Raw genomic sequence first — 20,255 nt, 5'->3', positions numbered from 1 at the left:
AAAGGAAATTTTCTACTCCAACACTTCTAAACTTTTAAGCTCATTTACCCATGATACAGAATGCATGAGAAATAAAAGGGAATCTCATGTGAAGCAGGAAGATTTTTTTTCCTCTTAATTGTGCTTAAGTTTAAACTTAAACTCTTCCCCAAACTAGCTTCCCCTCTTCAACTTCCCATTTTTATCAGAAATAGCAATTTTCTTGTTAGCCTGAAAACTGAAATTACCTTAACTTTTCTCTTGCCTTCCTTTACCTTTCTCAACTGCTTCAAATTTCATCCATTTAATAACTATCATTCCTCAAAACACAACTCCTGAGACTCTCCTCACTGGATATTACAGTCAGTACAGTTCACAATCACTTCCACAGTTCTGAAATCTAAAAAGTTCTGAAAAGATTTTTTATGAAGCTTCATGTCAAAACTCATCTGGTAGTGGCAAAAATCTGCTTTGAACTGACGTGAAGCTACTTATAGGCTTTATTTAGCCACTTACTGTAAACATTTCCATTTTTCACTGCAGAGATACTAGTGTTTAACTACTGGGTGATGCCTCAAACCTTGCTGGGCATGTTACATAGTATACAATATATACACATGTTACCTTTCTAAAATTCAAAAAATTATGAATTCCAAAACATAGCTGGCCCCAGGGTTTCAGAAAAGTTATCATGGACCTGTACAATATTGTTCCAAGAATCCTAATTTAGGCACCCTATTCTTAACTTCCTTTTTGATACTTCCCCTTACACCACTCCATGCATTTCAGCCTCCATATTTACCACCAAGTCCTATAGGTTCTTCTTTCCAAACACCACAATTGCCAATTCTACTCCACAACTACTGCTACCACACTATCCCAATCATCCAATTTCTAAACGACCAGACCCATGGTTTACCTCCCTACCATTAAGTTCTTCCCATCTGACCCATCAAGCAGATTAAGAAAGGCTCCTATATAACCACTTAAAATATTTCACTGCTTTGCACAAGAACTTAATAAACTGGAACAGATACATAATAAGAGGGTAAAGATGGTGATTGTGGGATTATAGATGAATTTTTGTTACCTTATCTATAACTGTAAGCTAAGAAGAGGTTCTCTTTTTTTTCAAACTTTATGAAGTTTTAAAAATTTCTAAATTGACGTATTTATTCTGTAATTAAAACAACACAAACAAATGAATAATATACTAGGCCGCTCCCCTATTTATCACTTCAACTAAAATTCCTCAGTGTGGTTTTCAAGGTCTTCTCCAGTTTGGTTCCACTAGGACTGGTATCACGGACACCCCCCTGGCCAACCCCGGCTTTTCAGTAAAGGCCAGTTTTACTGAAATATAGCTAATTATTTTTTAAAAAGAATGATTTTTAATGAGTAAAATAAATGATCACAAAGAAAATCAATTATACTGAAAAGCACAGTAATCAAGTGTTCTTTAGAACCCATATTTATGATATATTTGCTTCTTTATTAACACTCAACAATAAAATCCAGCAGGGGTCTAATAACAACTATAATTTTGAAGTAGTAATCTACATAAACTGTACTCAGAGACAGCCACAACAGTAAAGTAATATGAAAATATCTGTGCTTTTTTTCTATTAGTAATAAAGTCACAGGTACTGCTAATACTACTGTGCTTTACTGTTTAAAATCATAATGGAAGGAAATATTAAATTTCAGTTACAGGTTATTCGTTGGTAAAAATATACAGATTTTTTTTTTCAGGGACTCCTTTAAATTCTCTCCTCAGATGCTCTTCAGGGTTATGGAGTCTAGAATTAAACCCTATTAAATCCACCTACTTTTATTTCCCACTAGTCCCCACAGTCAGAGAACTTCAGTCAGGTTTTGTCTGAACACGTTCAACCCTGCTTTCATTCCTGACTATGTTACTGCTCTAGCTTAGGATATCATTTCTCCACCTGCACGCTTATCAAAATCTTAACTATCTCTTGAAAAGCAATTCATGTTCCATCTCCTTTTCGAATTCTTTTTCTACTTCTTCAGCTCACATGGATCTCTCTATTCCTAGAACTCCTAATGTACCTGTGGGTCAATGCTTCATGACCCAACATGTAATTATTTTCTTCGAGTTCCACTTCCGCATCTCTTCATCCAAGGTGTAAGATCCCTGGGGACATGGGTGACATGCTTGTATACAGGACACTGCACATATAATATAGGCACATCGAATGTATTCAATAAAGAAACTATTCTCAATAAACCAAGTATCAGAAGACAATTTCTTTGGGAAGTTTAAGTACCAGAAAATACATCAAGAGGACTGAAAATTCCACTAAGCAGCAAAAACAGACTCATAAATTAAGCTTAATATTAATAATTCACCTCAATCAGAACCTAGATAGTCACATTATATTAAAAACTCAGAAACTTATTTACCTGGCAGTAATGAATTCCAAGTAATAAATCAGGAACGGAGTGCTAAAGTAGGCATAAAACAATGATTCATTCAAAAAATATTTGCTAAGCATCTACTACATGCCAGGCACAATTCCAGAGTCCACTGATTCAATGGTAAAAAAACAAAAAACAAAAAACCCCAAAACCCCCCAAAACAATGAAAAACAAAAACGCACACAAGAATTTACTGTTAGGCCTTGGACTAGAACCTGGGGTTCCTGATTCTCATTATGAGGCTCTGGAACAAAAAGCTGTTTCTGTCTTTCAGAATAGGTAAAGTTGGGGTGGAGAAATGTTCTCAGAAGGCAGTAAATCATATAAAACATTATAAAGAAAAAGATTTGGAGCTATTAAAAATATATATATAATCTACATAGTATATAAATATAACATTAAAATCTCTATACATAAAGTCTATAAAGAAATAGATTTGGGGATAAGTTTCAATTGTCTGTAGAATATTTATTGCCTAATGATACTAGATGAATGAGGTATTACTCTACTCACTGATTAATATTTTAATCACAAACACTTCATGAAGTTTTATTCTTCTTCAAAGAGCTCTGCCAAGTTGCCTCATTTACTTTATATAAAAATATAAAAACTTAAATACCAATATCACAGAAGTTGGGTGGGTGATAGCAGTCATGGTGGTAAATACTATTCGAAGTAATCTTTTTCATCGGAGGGAAGAGCCCAAAAGAGGAGGATAATGTGAATGCGGGTAGGAAACAAGGAACTGCTCTCCACACATTTCAATCTCTAGTGCTGTTTATGACCAAATAGAAATTACTTTTCTTAAAGGAAAGTTCTTAGACTAATAGCAATGGAATTCAGAGACTGAGTGAGTGAGTAAGGGGGAAGGATAAGTGGGTGGGACTGGAACAAATAAATAGTCTGACAGTGCCATGCTAGTAACCTTAAGTCATCTTATCCAAAACTCAACCCACTGCCTCCCACGCAATAATATAGCTATATGTTAACTACTAATAACAGAGCACTGATTCTGAAGTTAGAAATCTCAGGGTCTTCAATTCTTTTCCTCACCATATACAATCACTGGCAAAGTTCTACTGATTACTCCCACAAATGTTTCTTGCATTAATCCCCTTTTGTAGTCCCACAACCTCCTGGTTCAGGTATCTTTTACCTGGATAATCAAAGTAACACAATAATCTCTTATCTGATGGCTCATTCCACTCTTAGGCCGTTCTAAGCTATATTTCACAGTGGTAACAAGCTTTCTAGCTCCTAAACATAGCTGGATCATGTCACTTTCCTCCCCAAGAGAGGTAAAAGATTTTGTAGAATTAGACTGTACTGAGTTTTGGTAGAAGGTGATGACATTGACCAAGGGAATAATGGAAAAGAGGTTGGGCAGGAAGAGAGGAGACTTAAAGACCAAGAACTTACAACAAAGGAGTCAGAAAAGTTAGATAAAATGCAGGAAAGAATGGGATCAAGAAAGCCAAATGAAAAAAGGAATAACAATAAAGTTTTAAGTTTATCATTTTTATAATAATTTTGTAACAATGAATAGCTAACATTTATTAAGCATTTATGTGTGTGCTAAGCACGGGGCCAAATGATTTATAATGCATTCACTCATTTAATGCTCTCAATAATCATGAGAAGTAGGTACCTCTGTATCAGACTCAGCTGACTACACATTGTTCTCTCCCAGAGAAAATAAGGATTATTTTATATAGCGCCCCGCCCCCCACAATGCCTAAAACAGAGCACCAAACAATTTACACTCTTACTATGTTGGTGTCAACAATACCAGAGGAAAGCCATTTTTCCTATTAATTTCATTAATATGTCATTGACTAGCACAATATATACATGTATATACAGCTATATACATACATACACGTACGTAAACATACACATACAAACACACTAGGGATCTGGAAATAAAATACTATGGCTTTCAAAAATAACTCTTCTCTTGGGGCTTAAATCTGAATTGGAACAGTAATGGCTCAGGGTATTTTTGTCTTGTAAAGCTCAAAGAGGGAAGGTAAATAAAAATGTTTTTAACTGAAGAGAAAAGAGGCTTATGCCCCTACCATCTACCTGGAAATAGGGAGGACCTAGTCCTCCTAAAGGCAGATGAAAGTTACTTTCTTTTAAAATGTGTATAGGAAATTTCCTATGAGATACTACTATGGTCTAAACTCTAAGCCCAGCCTACTATTTGCCATGTGTGCTCCATTCCGTACAAGAAGTCTGGGCCAACTTTAGATGATTTTGCATAAATCCACTACCACTCGGAAAAAAGAACAAATAACAAATGGCAAAATGTGTGTTTCACTGACCTTGGGTTAGTAATGTTGCTATGTTTGGGTGCATTCTTCAGGAGTGTAATATTTGTTTGAAAGCATCAGGGTACTACTCAGAAAAGACTTTTTTTTTTTTTTTTTTTTTTTGCGGTATGTGGGCCTCTCACTGTTGTGGCCTCTCCCATTGGGGAGCACAGGCTCCGGACGCGCAGGCTCAGCGGCCACGGCTCACTGGCCCAGCCGCTCCGCGGCATGTGGGATCTTCCCGGACCGGGGCACGAACCCGTGTCCCCTGCATCGGCAGGCAAACTCTCAACCACTGCGCCACCAGGGAAGCCCCAGAAAAGACATTTGACCAAAACCTATACTCTGGAATCTCAAAAACTCACTTACTTTTAAAAGCAAGCAAATCTTCTAGCTTTAAACTTTAGTAGTATGTGTGTTCACTCATTCATTCACAAATACTTACATAGAGCTTAAATGTCAAGGCATTGTACTGATGCTGTAAAAACTTATTTAGTGGGAGAAACTGAAAAATAAACAGAATATTATAATAAAATATGGTAAATCCTGTGATAGGGGAAAAAAAGTCCTGAGATATTTAAATTATAAATAAGAAAAAGCATTAATCAGTTACAACAGAAAATATCATGCCACTTAAAAAAGTATTTTCCAGAATACCTTAATATGAAGAAAACATACCTGAATGGAACTCAGAAGATCTTTTTACCACGTCTGTAAACTGAGGCTTACCCTTTCCCTTTACCAATTTAATTCTGGCTCTAAGTCAGAAATCTAAGTCTCTCCTTGCTAGCTATTTTGCATTCCTATTTTAAATTTTTGTTTTTGACCTGTCTCTTTGGCTATCTGTTTAATCTACAAAAGAAATGTTGCCACAGAAAGCCTTTCAGTCACTTAATAATAGTGTCAAACCCTTTTCACAATATGCATAAAGCTACTTCATTTACAAAGATTTAGGACAAAGCTCTGAAAATTAGTAAAGCACATGTGTCTATACTACTATTATAGCCATCTACTTTTCAAATAAGCATGATTAAATACACATTACAATAAATATATATCCCCCAAATTTGTCTCCCAACCACATAATTTCTGGTGCACTCAATGTGAGATAAACAACAGTGTTGATAAACAGAACCAATCAAAATTTTCACAAAGTTCTTCACGTGCTAGGAGAATCTTGCTTTTTGCTAACAAGCCTTAAACAATGGCACAGTAAAAAGAAAAAGGTTACAGGTATAATTTTTAATAACTATCACTATAATTTCTCAAATATCAACTCAACTGATGACTCTCTAATTTCTATTTCTAGCCTGAATTTCTTGCTTGAATTCCATTTGCATATCAAATTACCTACTTGATAGGTCCAGTTAAGTGTCTAGTAGGCCTTTCAAAGTTAACACATCCAAAAAAAAAAAAAAAACAAAAAACTCTTGATTGCCCAGCCCAAACTTGTTACTTCACTGTCTTCCCCAACTCAGCCAACAACGACTCCATACTTCCCAACTGCTTGGGCCAAAAATCTTGGGAGTCATCCTTGACTTCTCTTTTATGCCTCAGATCCAATTCATCAGCAATTTCTGCCCACCCATGGTTTGTAATATATCCAAAATATGATCTCTTCACACTCTTTCCTGTTGTTACTCTGGTCTAAGCCACCATCAGCTCTCATTTGGATAACTGCAGTAATTTCCAATATGGCTTCCCTGTTGACATCTTTGCCCTGCTCTTATAGTTTATTCCACAAAGAGCTGCCAGAGTGAATCTTTTAACAAGGAAAGTTACCTTCAGTTAACAGTTTAAAGAAGAAAAACCGTATGGTCATATCAAGTGATTCTTAAATTAGGAAGAGACAGGCACCTACAAAAAACCTACAGCTAACATGTACTTAATGGTGACAGACTTCATGCTTTCCCTTAAGATCTGGAATAAGACTAGCTTGTCTGATGTCACCACACCTACTAAACACAGTATTGGAAGTACCAACCAGAGCAGTAAGGCAAGAAGAGGAAATAAAAGGCATTCAGAATGGAAAGGAAGAAATAAAACTGTCTCTATTCATAGACACATTAGAAAACCCACAGTCTCCACAAAAAAACTACTAGAATTTATTAGTTTAGCAATGTCTCAGGATAAAGGGTGAACTCACAGAAATCAACCATATTGCTATAAACTAGCAATAAACAACTGGAAACCAAAATTTAAAACACAGTATCATTTACAACTGCTCCAAAAAAAAAAAAAAACGTATCTAGTTATAAACCTAGCAAAACATGTATAGAATTTGTGTGTTGGAAGCTACAAAATGCAGATGAAAGAAATCAGGCAACCTAACTGTAAGGAGAGATAAACTTGTTTATGGCTTGAAAGACTTAACAAAATAAAAATGTCAATTTTCCCCAAATTGATCTAAGGGTTTAATGCAATTCCTACCAAAATCCCAGCATGATTTTTTTATAGATTCTAAATTTTCCATGGAAAGGAAATGCAATAGTTAAAACAATTCTGAAAAAGAAGAATTAAGTTAGGGAAGTTTTACTACCTGGTTTTAAGACTTACCATACAGCTACAGTTATCAAGACAGTGTGGTAGTAGTACAGAGATAAACACAAAGATCAGTGGATCAGAATAAAGAATCTAGAAACAGACGCTCACAAGCACAGCCATCTGACTTTTGACAAAGGTGCAAAAGCAATTCAATGGAGGAAGGATAATTTTTTTTTAACAAGTGGTGTTGGAACAGCTGAACAATCCACAGACAAAAAGTGAACTTCAATCTAAACTTCACACCTTTATGTGAAGATTATGTAAAACTGGATCATAGATCTACATACGCAAGATGTAAAGCTTTTTAGAAAACTTTTAGAAGAAAATAGGAGAATGCCTTTGGAAACCTAAGGTTAAGCAAAGAGCTCTTATTAGACTTGACAACAAAAGGCACAATTCATAAAAGAAAAAAAGATAAATTAGACTTCATCAATTTTTTTTTTCTCCGCAAAAGCCCCCATTAAGAGGATGAAAAGATAAGGCACAGATCAGGAGAAGATATTTGCAAATCACATACTTGACAAAGGGCTTGTGTCCAGAATATATAAAGAACTCACTAAACTCAACAACAAGAAAACAAACAATCCCATCAGAACATAAGCAAAAGACTTGAACAGACACTTCACCACAGAGGATACACAGACAGCAAACAAGCACATGAAAATACATTCAACATCATTAGCTATTAGGGAAATGCAAACTAAAGCCACAAAGAGATGTCACTACATATCTATTAGAATGGCTGAAATAAAAAATATACTGACAATACCAAATGCTGACAAGGATGCAGAGAAATTAGATCTCTCATATACTGCTGATGGGAATGTAAAATGGTTCAGCCACTCTGGAAAAGTGGCAGTTTCTTACAGAGTTAAACATACATTTATCATACAACCCAGCCACTGTATTCCTGGGGATTTATCCTAGAGAGATGAAAAAGTATTTTCACATAAAAACCTGTGGAAAACTGTTCACAGCAGCTTTAGTTTTGGAGCCCCAAACTGGAAACACAAAATTCCTTCAATCAATGGCTTAACAAATTGTGGTACATCCATACAATGGTATACTTCTTAGCATTAAAATGCAATGAACTACTGATACACGAAACAACTTGGATGTATCTCAAGCGCATAACGCTGAGTGAAAAAAAGCCAATCTCAAAATATATAACACAACACATGATTCCATTTTTATAGCAATTCTTGAAGAGTGAAAGGGGGAAAAAAAGGAAAATAGCTCACGTCTTAAAATCCTTCCGTGGCTTCTAATTTCATCCTGAATACCAAAATCCTTTCTACGACCTAAATAGCTACATGGAAAGCACATCAGTAGATGAAAGGATCTCATCCACTCTTCTCCCGCTCTCTTAACTCCAACTGCACTGGTCTTCTTGCTGTTGGAACACGGCAAGCATGCTCCTGCCTCTCTATTTAGAAAGCTCTTTCCCTTTATTACTTCACTCAGGCACCTGCTCAAATGTCATCTAATCAGAGAAGACTTCCGTGTTGCCTCCCAAATAAAATGATGTCTTCTTTCTCTTTCTCTCTCTCTAGGAACCTTAAAACCAACAAACAGAACTCAAACATCTTCCTCACCTGTTACTGCCCCTGGTATGCTCTTGTGCTGATGAATGGCAGGCATTATACTATGCACTCAGGTACTCAAGCCAGGGCATGTGTGATTACTTACTTACTTCACACTCAGTATTCTCTTCTCAAATTCATCACCTACTCTTCTCCCTAATTACAGCCTTAACTCACGTCTTTATCAATTCTCAAATAAACGGTTATAAGGCTACCTCCCGCCCCCCCCCCACTCTTTTCTAAATATTCTCTACACTGCAGCCAGAGAAATCTTAAACATTCCATCATTTATGGGATGAAGTCAAATCTACTTTACAGAGCATACAAGTATTTTCATGCTCTTTCTTCTCATTTTCCACCTCACTTCCAATTAACCCACCACTGGTACCTAATGCACTGTGGAACTATTCACAGTATTGAATAGGTGTGGACTTTGCTACCTCCATCCTTTATGCATGTTGTTCTCTCTGACTGCAATGGCCTTTCTTCTCCCAACTTGTCCTCCTCTTCCTTGCCTATCTGACACAAACAGATTGTGTCACCCTTCCTATGAAGAATTCTCTCTTATATCCCTCCTTCCCTCAGAGTCAGACACTCCCTCCTGTAGATTCCTAAAGTGTTTTATGTCTAACCTTGTCACTGCATTCGCTAGTGTTAGTACACTATTGATAGCTTGTATACCTGTCCCTTGAGGGCAAGAACAATATGTTAGTCATCCTTCCAATCCCATCACCTAGCAAAATACCTGGCACACAGCAGGACTCAAAACTAATTCAAAACTACTGGATAGGTGAATTAGGTTGACCAATAAAGAAGGTAGAGATGAGGCATGGTGAAAGAATGAGTCAGGCAAGATTTTTTGGGTTAGCTATTTTGCACAGGTATATCATAGAAGCCATATGAAACAAACTCTATGGAGTTTCTTTCTATTCTTTTGGTCATGTGATACCCTATAGAAACTGAAGTACTGATTCCGTAGCTTGGTTTGGCGAAGATCACCAGTTCACTTTTCCCATGAACCAGTTACCTTCCTCAAAAGAGTACTTCTTGTTCCATTCACAGAGCTACAGCAACGGCTCTGAACAGTCATCCTGTAAATTCATACCATTGTTCATGAGGGGAAAATCTCATGAAGAGAATGAGGATGTCTCACTCAGGCCCAAGCACCACCTCAGCTAGAAAAATCTCAAAAGAGAAAAAGAAAAGTCAAGCCCAACCAATACATGTCAATACATTTTCATATGTAAAAAAGCAGAATTGGCTTTGTGGAAATGGAAATTTTTTATTTTTTGAAACCCCACTTCCACAGGTTTATTTTTCCATTTCCTTAGAAAATCATCATAAGGTAGCAAACAGTACTTAGTTAAGTACAGTTCAGGTATATGCTAGTCACAAGGTAAACAGCAAGTTACTCTCAATGCAAACACACAGTACCTGTATTTTCACCAACTTTTGTTTGTCAATGGTCCCTTAGATATCGTGAGTACTTTTTCTCTTCAGTTCTAGTAACTACTTAACTGTGATGCCTACATGCATCTGCTTGAGTTCCAAAGAGTAGACGCCCATGTTTGTCAGGTCACTAACAGTCTTTTAAAAATTAACCAAGCAATTATACCACAATCTGTGCTCAATGAATTAAAATGGAACAAACACTCTGTTCTGAAGCCCTTTTAAAAAGCAAACTTTCTTGCCTATATTGCTATCTTCTTTGTTACTATTTTCTAGTGATAACATAGCACCAATAAAAGCTGATGAACAGAAAATGTTTGTATAAGCATCACTGTATAATACAAACTGTATTATTAGTAGGTTAAAATATTACTTATACAATAGCAATTAATACTAATTAGTACAGCAAAATATTCTACAACAATCACCAGTTCACTCAATGAATTAAGATAAAAAAACTTTTAGGAAAACTCAAAGCAAAAAATCACAGTTAACCCAGTAATGAACATCAGGAAATTCAGCACTGTATCTTTTTTGAATGTGAAATATGGACACAGAAAATAATACTATTAAAATAATTGAAAAAATATTAACTAGCAATTTAAAACAAAAAATTACGAAGGTCACCTTATACAGATAAAGTGGTATATGTTTTATAGTATTATATTTAAGCTCATATATTTTCAGTGTTTTCAAAATCCGATCCATGCCAATTTTCTAATGCTTTTCATAAAAAAACCTAAATCATGGGTTGTGAACTAATTTCAAATTAAAAATGTGGGCTTTTTCACAGGAACAGATAAGAAAAATACAAAGAATTAATAATGTGCATGTTTATTTTGTAATTAAAATAATAATGGTGATGTTTTGTTTATTTCACCCTTGGTCTGAAGAGGTACAGTAAATTAAACAGTATAGAAGTTATTTCCCTTTTATTCTACTTGTTGGGGAAAATGAATTGAACAGGTATTCTGAAAGAAAAACCTAACAAAGCTAAATTCCAAATGTAAGATTACCTCCCATTATTTGAGCTATATGTCTACTAGAAAAAATAATTCACCTTGTTCTGTTTGAAAGATTAATACTTTTTGAAACTGAGCTTCGCTAAATAGAAGCTAATATTGATATAAGAAAGTTACAGGGAAGAAAATCTGCCTCAAAAAGCATAGGATATATCAGACATTTTGACGACTACTTATTGATGTCTACTAAATTCAGGTAAGTACTGTGCTAGGTAACATAAATACAGAGCTAGCTAACATAAGAAATACAGATAATGTAGTTAAAACTACCATGCAAGGTAGGTATTATTATACCTATGTATTTTTCTAAAGACAAGTCCTAGAGTCAAAGAGTTTGAGTGATTAGCCCAAGACCACAAAGCTATAGTTAGTAATAGAACTCACATTTGAACTTGGGCTCATCTGACTTTAAAGACCAGGTCTTTTCTTATCATACGTCACAGATTCCCAACACGATAAAATTAAGATGTTTAGTTAAAAGGGAGGAGGTTGACAAGTTGACAAGTTAACAGAGACCAACTCAAACTCAAAAGTAGTATTTTCTTCAGCAGCTGAGAGAATTAAAACTAGGTAAACTCCCTTCTACTCCTATTTTCCCAGTTCATATCAGAATGATTGTTTTTGTTGATTTCTCTGATAAACAAAACTTGCCTGGTGTGAGAACTGTGTTCAGCAAGGTCAAATTGCAGATTTCAAGTTTTCATTTGTATTGGCAAGTATTTCCTCCCATTGATAGGGAATGGAAAATCATTCCGCTGAACTGCCATTGGCTCTATACTAATGAAACAAGCAGTATCTGGCCTGCCTGACTGGCAAACCGACAGGAAGCAAACTTGTGATGTGCTCCATTTTGCTAACACTAAAAAGGTTAACATTAAGATATTATGGGTCAAAATAAGTTTTCCTTAATATAAATGTTAGAGGAAAACTTTAAACATTAAAACTCAAAAGAAGAGTATTATTTAATAATTCAGATGAAAGTATAGTTAATAAACCAAAGAATAAAAAGAATTTACTAACTGAAAATTTACTTTTTGTGCACTTTTTTCCCCTCCATAATTCACTGTCATCTGTTATTCTCCCAGAACCTGTCTTCTGCACTAGCCAAACAGACAAGTTAAATGGTCAGAATCAACCCCCAGAAACTCTGAAGTTTTTGATGGTAGCACCAATCTCTATACTATACCTCGTAATGTGGCATTGCTTTTGACTTACTATTTTGGCAAGCTTGGGCAGGGGCTGGTTGCAGAGACCACGAATTTTCTTTAACAGAGTAATTCTTTTGAATAATTTTATTAAAAACAATCAGCATTCATATATTTCCACCAAAATCTTTTAAATTCTACACTTCTTTACTCTTGCTTCTCTCCTCTGTCTCTCTCTGCAGGACCATTCCAACCTCTACTTTATTATTTGGCTTCTGAGGCTTGTACCAGGACTGTTTTTTGTTTTTCTTCTTAGGTGAAACAAGAATGCCACTTTCTTTAACAAGGCAATTAAAATACTACAAATTCTTAAAATGCCCTGGTCTATGTTGTACCTGTTTGTGGATAAATCAGACTGACTTTCTTTCTGAAGCCACTCAAACTGACACCCTGTAGTAGTATCCCTTTCCAGTGGTAGGTTATTACAGTTCAAAGCAAACAAACAAACAAACAAAAACCCACAAGAGTATAAAAATATCCAATTGTAGATATTTTTATCTCATTTCTAAAACAGTATTGTGTCATGCCAAGTTTAAAAATGAAGCAATTTGTTTCTATACATCTTCAAGGGGAATTTTTTTAAAAGCCAAGAAATATTTTGCATAAATGACTAAAGATCTTAGAACTTAAGGGAAGTCTTCAGTTTTAGGAAAGCTAAAATTATTATTCATTAGGCAGAGAATAACTTGCTACAGAACAGGAAAAAGCTTCCTGGTACTAAGATTCAAACATCTGAAAAATGGTTACTGTTAAAGTAGGGTAGGGTGGGGTGGGATGTTTTCCCTTTTCCGTGAAAACACCAATATTCCCCACATCACAGGAATGTAAGAAAGTGACTGAGCCATTTAATCCATAATGTCAGTATAAATGTACAGTTTCACTGAAATTGCCTTAAAGAGGTAAGACAAACTTGTCTTTTAAAGCCTGGTTAAGAGCACATAATTATACATGAATTATTTTTTCTAATCTGCTTTTAAACATTTCTATTCACTTTTTCACTTTAATGTCAACAACTTCATAGGAATAGGTTAATAAATATTAATTTAGCTGCAAATAATTTCTTTCTTTTCTTCCTTTTAACTTCTAGGACGTTTTTTCAAACTTTTGGCTAGATTCAAAAAAATAGCATTCAGAAGATTTTGTGTGATATCTGAGTCTGTGCTTAAAACTAGAGATTCAAAGACTTAAGTCCAGTGCAAACACTTTTCAAAACCAGAAGGTGCTTACTACCAAAAAGAGTTGTGATACACAGGAAAACTATCACTAAGAGCCATTCAGCACTGAACGCGCAGTATTCCTTGAGCTCCTTAAGTACAGGCCAGGCACCGAAGATATGGTGAAGTCAAGACTGAAAGGAAAATAAGACACGGTTTGTCCTTGAGACAGTTTAGTGATTTCCCAGGCTAAAAATGAAAAACAAATATTGCAATTTGACTATTCCACTCTTTCTTCATAAAACTTATGCACAATTTGCATTACTTTCTCTTCATAAAAGTTTTCCTTAATACTTTGTGAATTCTCTGAATTACCCCTTTTCACACAATAATGGTATAAACTAATGACAAAGCGAACATTTATTGAATATGTAAACTGTACTAAATGTTTCACAAGTACTTCCATGAACTGGGATCTTATACGACATTTTTATCTACTTGTCAAAATGCTGAAATCCAGCTCATCAAGATATGTCACAACTTTTCCTCATCATAAAGACTAGGTTTACTCCTGACAGCATATTGACTAGATAACATGTGCAAACGCTCCAGAAAGTATTAGTGACCATAAATTACAGTTGAGTTTTAATTAACCTTATTCTATCAGAGAAGAGTGCTTTAGTTGTTCAAATAAACTGTGTATTAAACAATGTCCCCCACAGTGCTGTGAAAGCTTCTTGGAAAGATTACCAACATCAACTATTTTGTTTTATAACTCCAGATAAGCAACAGACAAAAAAGTTGCAGTTTATTGAGCCCCTTCTATATATCAGATAATTTACACAAAATGTATAATTTGGCATCACAACAACCCTATAGGTATTCTATTCATTTTACAGAGAAGAAAACAAGCTCAGAGAGGCTGAGAAATTGTAGTTGGCCCCAAATCACAAAGCTAGTAAGTGGCAAACCAGGATTCAAACCAGGATATCAGACTCCAAATTTTCTATTGAGCCACAAAGCAGCTTTCTGAAGCACTAACAATAGGAAATCGCTATTAACTAAAACTCTGAAGTACAAACATAATGCTGTTCCCAAGTTATGAAGTATATTTCTAAAAAAAGTTTCTTATTGGAGTATAGTTGATTTACAATGTTGTGTTAGTTTTGAAGTATATTCTTAAAGAAAAAAATTTATGTATGGAAGTTTTTGTTTTTGAAATCAAAGATAATATCCACTATGTAGTTTTTAAAAGAGCAAATATGCAATGTCTGTTCCCCAACCTCCTGTTCTGTTTTACTTTTCTCCACAGTACTTTTTTCTCCCAGACACGCTTGATTTTACTCATTTATTATATCTTCCACTACTAAAATGTAAACTATATGAGGACAGAAATTTTGTCTGTGTTATCCACTGCTGCCATCTCCAATATCTCAAAGAACCCTGTGCTCAATAAATATCTGTGAAACGATAGAAACCTTGGCACTTAGTAGGTATTCAATAAATATTAGTTTCTCTTTTACTATGCAGGAAACACTAAAAAGGTTAATGTTAAGATATTAAAGGTCTAAAGAAATTTACTACTCCCTTGATACCAAATTTTGAACTGAAACATTATCAGAAATCCAATAGAATTTCTTGCTCAAGTTTTACATTAAAAATGTTGAGGCAAATCAAAAAGATACATTCGGCAAAGCCTCATTTATAAAGCACTGTCAGGAGATACGGGGGTCTACATGAATTATATTTTGAACAAAGCACTTTTAAGTGGCAAAACTTTAATCAATTTTCACAGAGATCTTTTACTGATATTAATATTCACAATTTTGCTTTGTGGCAATTCTGACTTGGATCTCCTTCTAAAACATCAACTTCTCAGCTGACGCATCTTACTGTGCTTTTAACAGTAGCCCATTCCTTCTGAGGATTAAGAAATTAGAAACTAAGCATACTTTGTAAAATGAGTCAATAAAAATCAAAGTGAAAAGTCTAAGTAAAATGCATAAGTTTAACGCTAGAAGGCTAGTAGTAAATACTACTTAGCACCAAACATTGTGTTTTGAGGGATGGAATACTTAGAAAATGAAGAAAAAGACAGCCATTCTTTTTTTTTTTTTTAACATCTTTATTGGGGTATAATTGCTTTACAATGGTGTGTTAGTTTCTGCTTTATAACAAAGTGAATCAGTTATACATATACATATGTTCCCATATGTCTTCCCTCTTGCGTCTCCCTCCCTCTCACCCTCCCTATCCCACCCCTCTAAGCTGTCACAAAGCACCGAGCCAATATCCCTGTGCCATGCGGCTGCTTCCAAGACAGCCATTCTTAATCTCTGACTCTTATCAAGATCACAGGCGAGTTTAGCAGTTAACTAAAGGGAATGTAAAAAGTACAGTACTGGGCTTCCCTGGTGGCGCAGTGGTTGAGTCCGCCTGCCGATGCAGGGGACACGGGTTCGTGCCCCGGTCCGGGAACATCCCACATGCCGCGGAGCGGCTGGGCCCGTGAGCCATGGCCGCTGAGCCTGCGCGTCCGGAACCTGTGCTCCGCAACGCGAGAGGCCACAACAGTGAGAGGCCCGCGTACCGCAAAAACAAACAAACAAACAAACAAAAAAGTACAGTACTGGCCACCCCTGAGTACTTACTCAGGGATTTTAGCTTTCTGATTAAGTAAGTGTCCTTGATTTTTAGGGTCAGAATCATAAAAAAATGAAATGTTAAAATATTATAAGTATTTTGGAAATATGAGCCAGAGGCAAATAAATATGAACATGCATACGTTTAGATTTCATACAATTTCCAAGTCTCCAAATCCTTACCATCTTAATACAGAGGACTTAAAATAAAATGACATATAGACTGTGAGAGTCTACCGAAAGATTCAGCCCAAACCTCCTTAGAATCGTTCAGCATGATCACCTTCCTGTGCTTGGCACCCACCACTACCCACATTTCCATTTTCCTAGTTGCCTAAAACTGTTCATCTAATCCTCTACTAGCATCTTATCCCCTAGCTTCTCCTCCTTATTACTGTTTTGCCCCATTTTCACATTTGCCTCTGTTATTTTCTCATAATCCTTCTATTTTATAGAGTCCCAATCTTAGATGGACCAAATAAAGATGACATAAGTGAAACAATGGAAAAGTGCTACTACCGTTCTCTCTTGGGTCATAGGAGCATGGCCAAGTAGAGATATAATGAAATCGAAGCTTTTCTGAATTACAGTTTAACTTACAAACTTTGTATGTTGTAAAGATTATCAGGAACTTTTTTTCAAAACATCTATAACAAGGTAAACAGTGCCTTTTAAATAAGTTGATAACCATTAAAAAATACACTTTTAGTCTTGATGAATTTATACAACTAAAATAAATGCTGTTTCAGAAAATTCACACATTCCTCATGGGACTTTTTTGGCGCGAAACTCACAAAGTTTCATGTAAGTGGTGCCCATCACACCCATTTTGCAAAATGCCATATGTTCATAGATACATATGTAGATTTCATCCTCAACAGTATTTTGAGAATTTTCCTTACAGAGAAAACTACAGAAGTAGAATAAATTTTTATTTCTGTCAAGACACAAGACTAATCATGTTATGACACTTACCCAAGTATAACGTGTTACTAATACTAAACAAGCAATTCTCAATAATAACGTAACTGGGGATCTGAGTAGTTGTGCCCACTTAACTCTGCAGAGTTTAAAAACCTCCTGATTTCATTAGATGCAATAACTGTATGCAAGTTTTAAACAATATCACTAGCTGAAGGCAAGAGCTTCTTTCCAGTAAAGAGAGGACCAAATATAGGTGTTATTTCAATCAAATCAGATTAAATTAAAACTTATTTTTCAGGAAATTTGTATCAGATGAGACTGATCATTTATCCACTTCTTAACAAGTTACAAAGGCACAGGTTCTACTATGTGACAGTTCACTAAAGAGGGTTGAACCACTTGCATTCCATCAGTGTCCCCTGAGAATACTTTTGAACTCAGAAAAGGTATTCCACGTGCCCAAGAGAAAAATGAAATAACAGAGTATATTCAGTGGATGACTTACTCATCTAATTAACGCATTCAACTTTCAGTTGATCCTTTAAAGATTTAAATCTTAAGCACCCTCTATTAGAAACTGATTAGATTTAAGGGGAAAAAAACCCCAACAGAAGTTCTGAATCACTGGAATTTTTGTTCTATTTCCTGTTAACACACTGATAGTGCCATCATTCAATATATTCCTTCCAGACACGTTTTTTCAAAGCTATTGAATCCTTTTTAAACTTGGCCCTATTTTAATTTGTAACTCATTTATCTGACAATTCTTCCCATTGTTTCTAATTTAAGTGCTCAGCCAAAGCTTACAGTAAGATGAAGAGCGTGTCTGTCTTTATTAGAAAATGCAGTGGTTTCAAAATCTGAAGTTTCAAACTGTCAGGGTTTAAAACCAATCACGACTTCACTGTTCCAAGGAATTCAAAGATACTTTTAAAAAGGTGTCAATACTCTGCTACTGTATGAAGAGTGTGGTAAGCAGCAGTAGTGTAAAAACTGAAAGCAAAATTGTATTCCATGCCCACCAAAATTCCCGGCCAAATCTGAAATTGCATAATGAGCAACGTACTCTTTAAGAGTGAGCTAAAGCACAAACGAATTCCTTTTATAAAATGCGAATCAACCTGACCCTAAAGTTCGACACTTTACAAACTTACCTAAAACAGACAAAATGGATGCAAAAGTATACTGCCTCACTGTTGCCTCAAATACGACCTTAGTGTTCAAGAACTTTCCAATGAAGAGAGGCACTCAAAACAGCCTCGCACTGGAGACCCCGAAACGCATGAACTCCTGCGAAACCCCCGTGAAGCTGCAAATTCCCTCCACTCTCCTGGAAACCCAGCTTATCAGAAACATTTGAAGAATTCCTCCACGACAATTAAGCTGACTTGAAGAATAGAAACCGAACATCGCAAATATACTATATATGGAATGAAACATGGCCAAACGCATAGATACGAAGCCACATGGGCTCCGCCACTCTGCTATACTACCCAGCCCGAGCAGCCTTACAGCATCAGCAACGGGAAGATACACCTGTCACCTGTTCAGCGATACCCAGACCCTTTCAGCCTCCCGGCCCCAACCCCAATCTTAGGGTTTGAGGTTGACAGGACAGAAAGCTAGAACTATCCTCTGAAATCTAAGAGCCACACACTCACAGCGGGGCTGGCTCCCCACTTCCAGAAGGCTGCAGAAAACCCACATCGGAAAAGGAAAGACGCTCTCCCCTCGACCTCCACGTAACTCCCTCGATCTCTCCCCGCAACACCCTCGCCCCTAAGTCATCCCTCCTCGGGCCACGGCTCCCCCAGAGGAGATCTCCGTCCCCCCCGGCCCAGCCCCCCCATATCTCACACATGCCAAAGGGGCGGGCCGGGGGCACCCGTGCAGGCAGGGGCCCTCCCCGCCCCCGGCACCCTCCCCCACCCGGGGCTCTCCCCGGCGCCCGACTCCAATGAATCTCCCCCTCCCCCTACACACTTCTTCCCGGGAGCCCAGGCCGGGCCCGATGCTCCCCACCCCCGCCCGGTCTGGAGGACTTGGGGGGCCTCCCTCTCTGCCTCGCCACTGGGGAAGGAAGGAGGCGGAGGGAGGAAGAGCGAGAGGAAGAAGCGGACGCCCCGCAAGGGCCTCGCGAGTCGGCAGAGTCCCTTCCAGATGAAGGGGGGGTGCGGGGAGCTGAGGGGAGAGCCGGGATTGGGGATCCCGCCGAGGCCCGGCAGCGCTGTCCGCTTACCCTTCGCCGCCGCCGCTTCCCCCTCCTCCTCCTCGGCCGCCGCCGCCGCCGCCTCTCCCACTACGGCAGCCGTCTCCACCGTCGCCGCCGCCGCCTCCACCACCACAGCCGCCGCCAGCGCCGCCGCCGCCTCCGATTCCACCCGGCAGGGGGGACACCTCAGCTCTCCCTCCCTCCCCGCTCAGCCCCTCCGATCGGCCGCCGCCGCCAACTCCCTCCGGCTGCCGCCGCCGCCGCTCGTGGCTGAGGGGGAGGGGAGGGGGTCGGGCTGGGTCGCCCCGCCGGCGGCTGCTGCAGATCAAAAACGATGGCTGGGTGGCGTCGCCTCTCCCCGCTCCTCGGCTCCAGCTCGCTCGGCCTCCCTACCTCCTTCGGCCCCCACCCCCCTCGCGCTTGCTTGCCCTCCCCCCACCCCCCCAGCTCTCGCTCGCTCTCGCCGCGGCTCCGCCAGTCCAGTGCAAATCAAAATACTGTCACACAATATGGCGGCGCGGCCGCCGGCAAACACCGCGAGATCTGTGGGCGCTGCTGAGGCGGCGGCTGTGACTAGGCCTCCCCCAGTCGGGCGGCGGGGGAGCGGCCAGCGGCGGCGGCGGCGGTGGCGGCGGCGCGGAGATGCTCTTTCTCCGCCCTGCACCCCTCCCCCGACTCTCGCAGACTCCACACCCGTCTTGCGAAGGCTGCAGGGAGAACGCTGCCCGGTCGCGCGGACTGGCGCGGGCAGCCGCCGGGGCCGTGCTAGAGGGGGCGCCGAGGC

General features: G+C 38.3%; 1 protein-coding gene across 2 annotated transcripts in view; it reads right to left on the bottom strand.

Annotated features, from left to right (window-relative positions):
• Nucleotides 1-19,883, bottom strand: part of TAB2 (TGF-beta activated kinase 1 (MAP3K7) binding protein 2) — an 86,629-nt gene extending 66,746 nt beyond the window's left edge. For both annotated transcript variants that reach the window (XM_033867827.2, XM_033867829.2), the window contains exon 1: nucleotides 19,499-19,883. The gene's annotated coding sequence lies outside the window, so the exon portion shown is untranslated. The remainder of the gene's footprint in view (nucleotides 1-19,498) is intronic.
• Nucleotides 19,884-20,255: the final 372 nt, after the last annotated feature.

Source organism: Tursiops truncatus, chromosome 12, assembly GCF_011762595.2.
Source record: "Tursiops truncatus isolate mTurTru1 chromosome 12, mTurTru1.mat.Y, whole genome shotgun sequence".
NCBI classification, from domain to species: domain Eukaryota; kingdom Metazoa; phylum Chordata; class Mammalia; order Artiodactyla; family Delphinidae; genus Tursiops; species Tursiops truncatus.
Note: the sequence above shows the minus strand (reverse complement) of the source record. Positions and strands in the feature narration are given on the sequence as shown.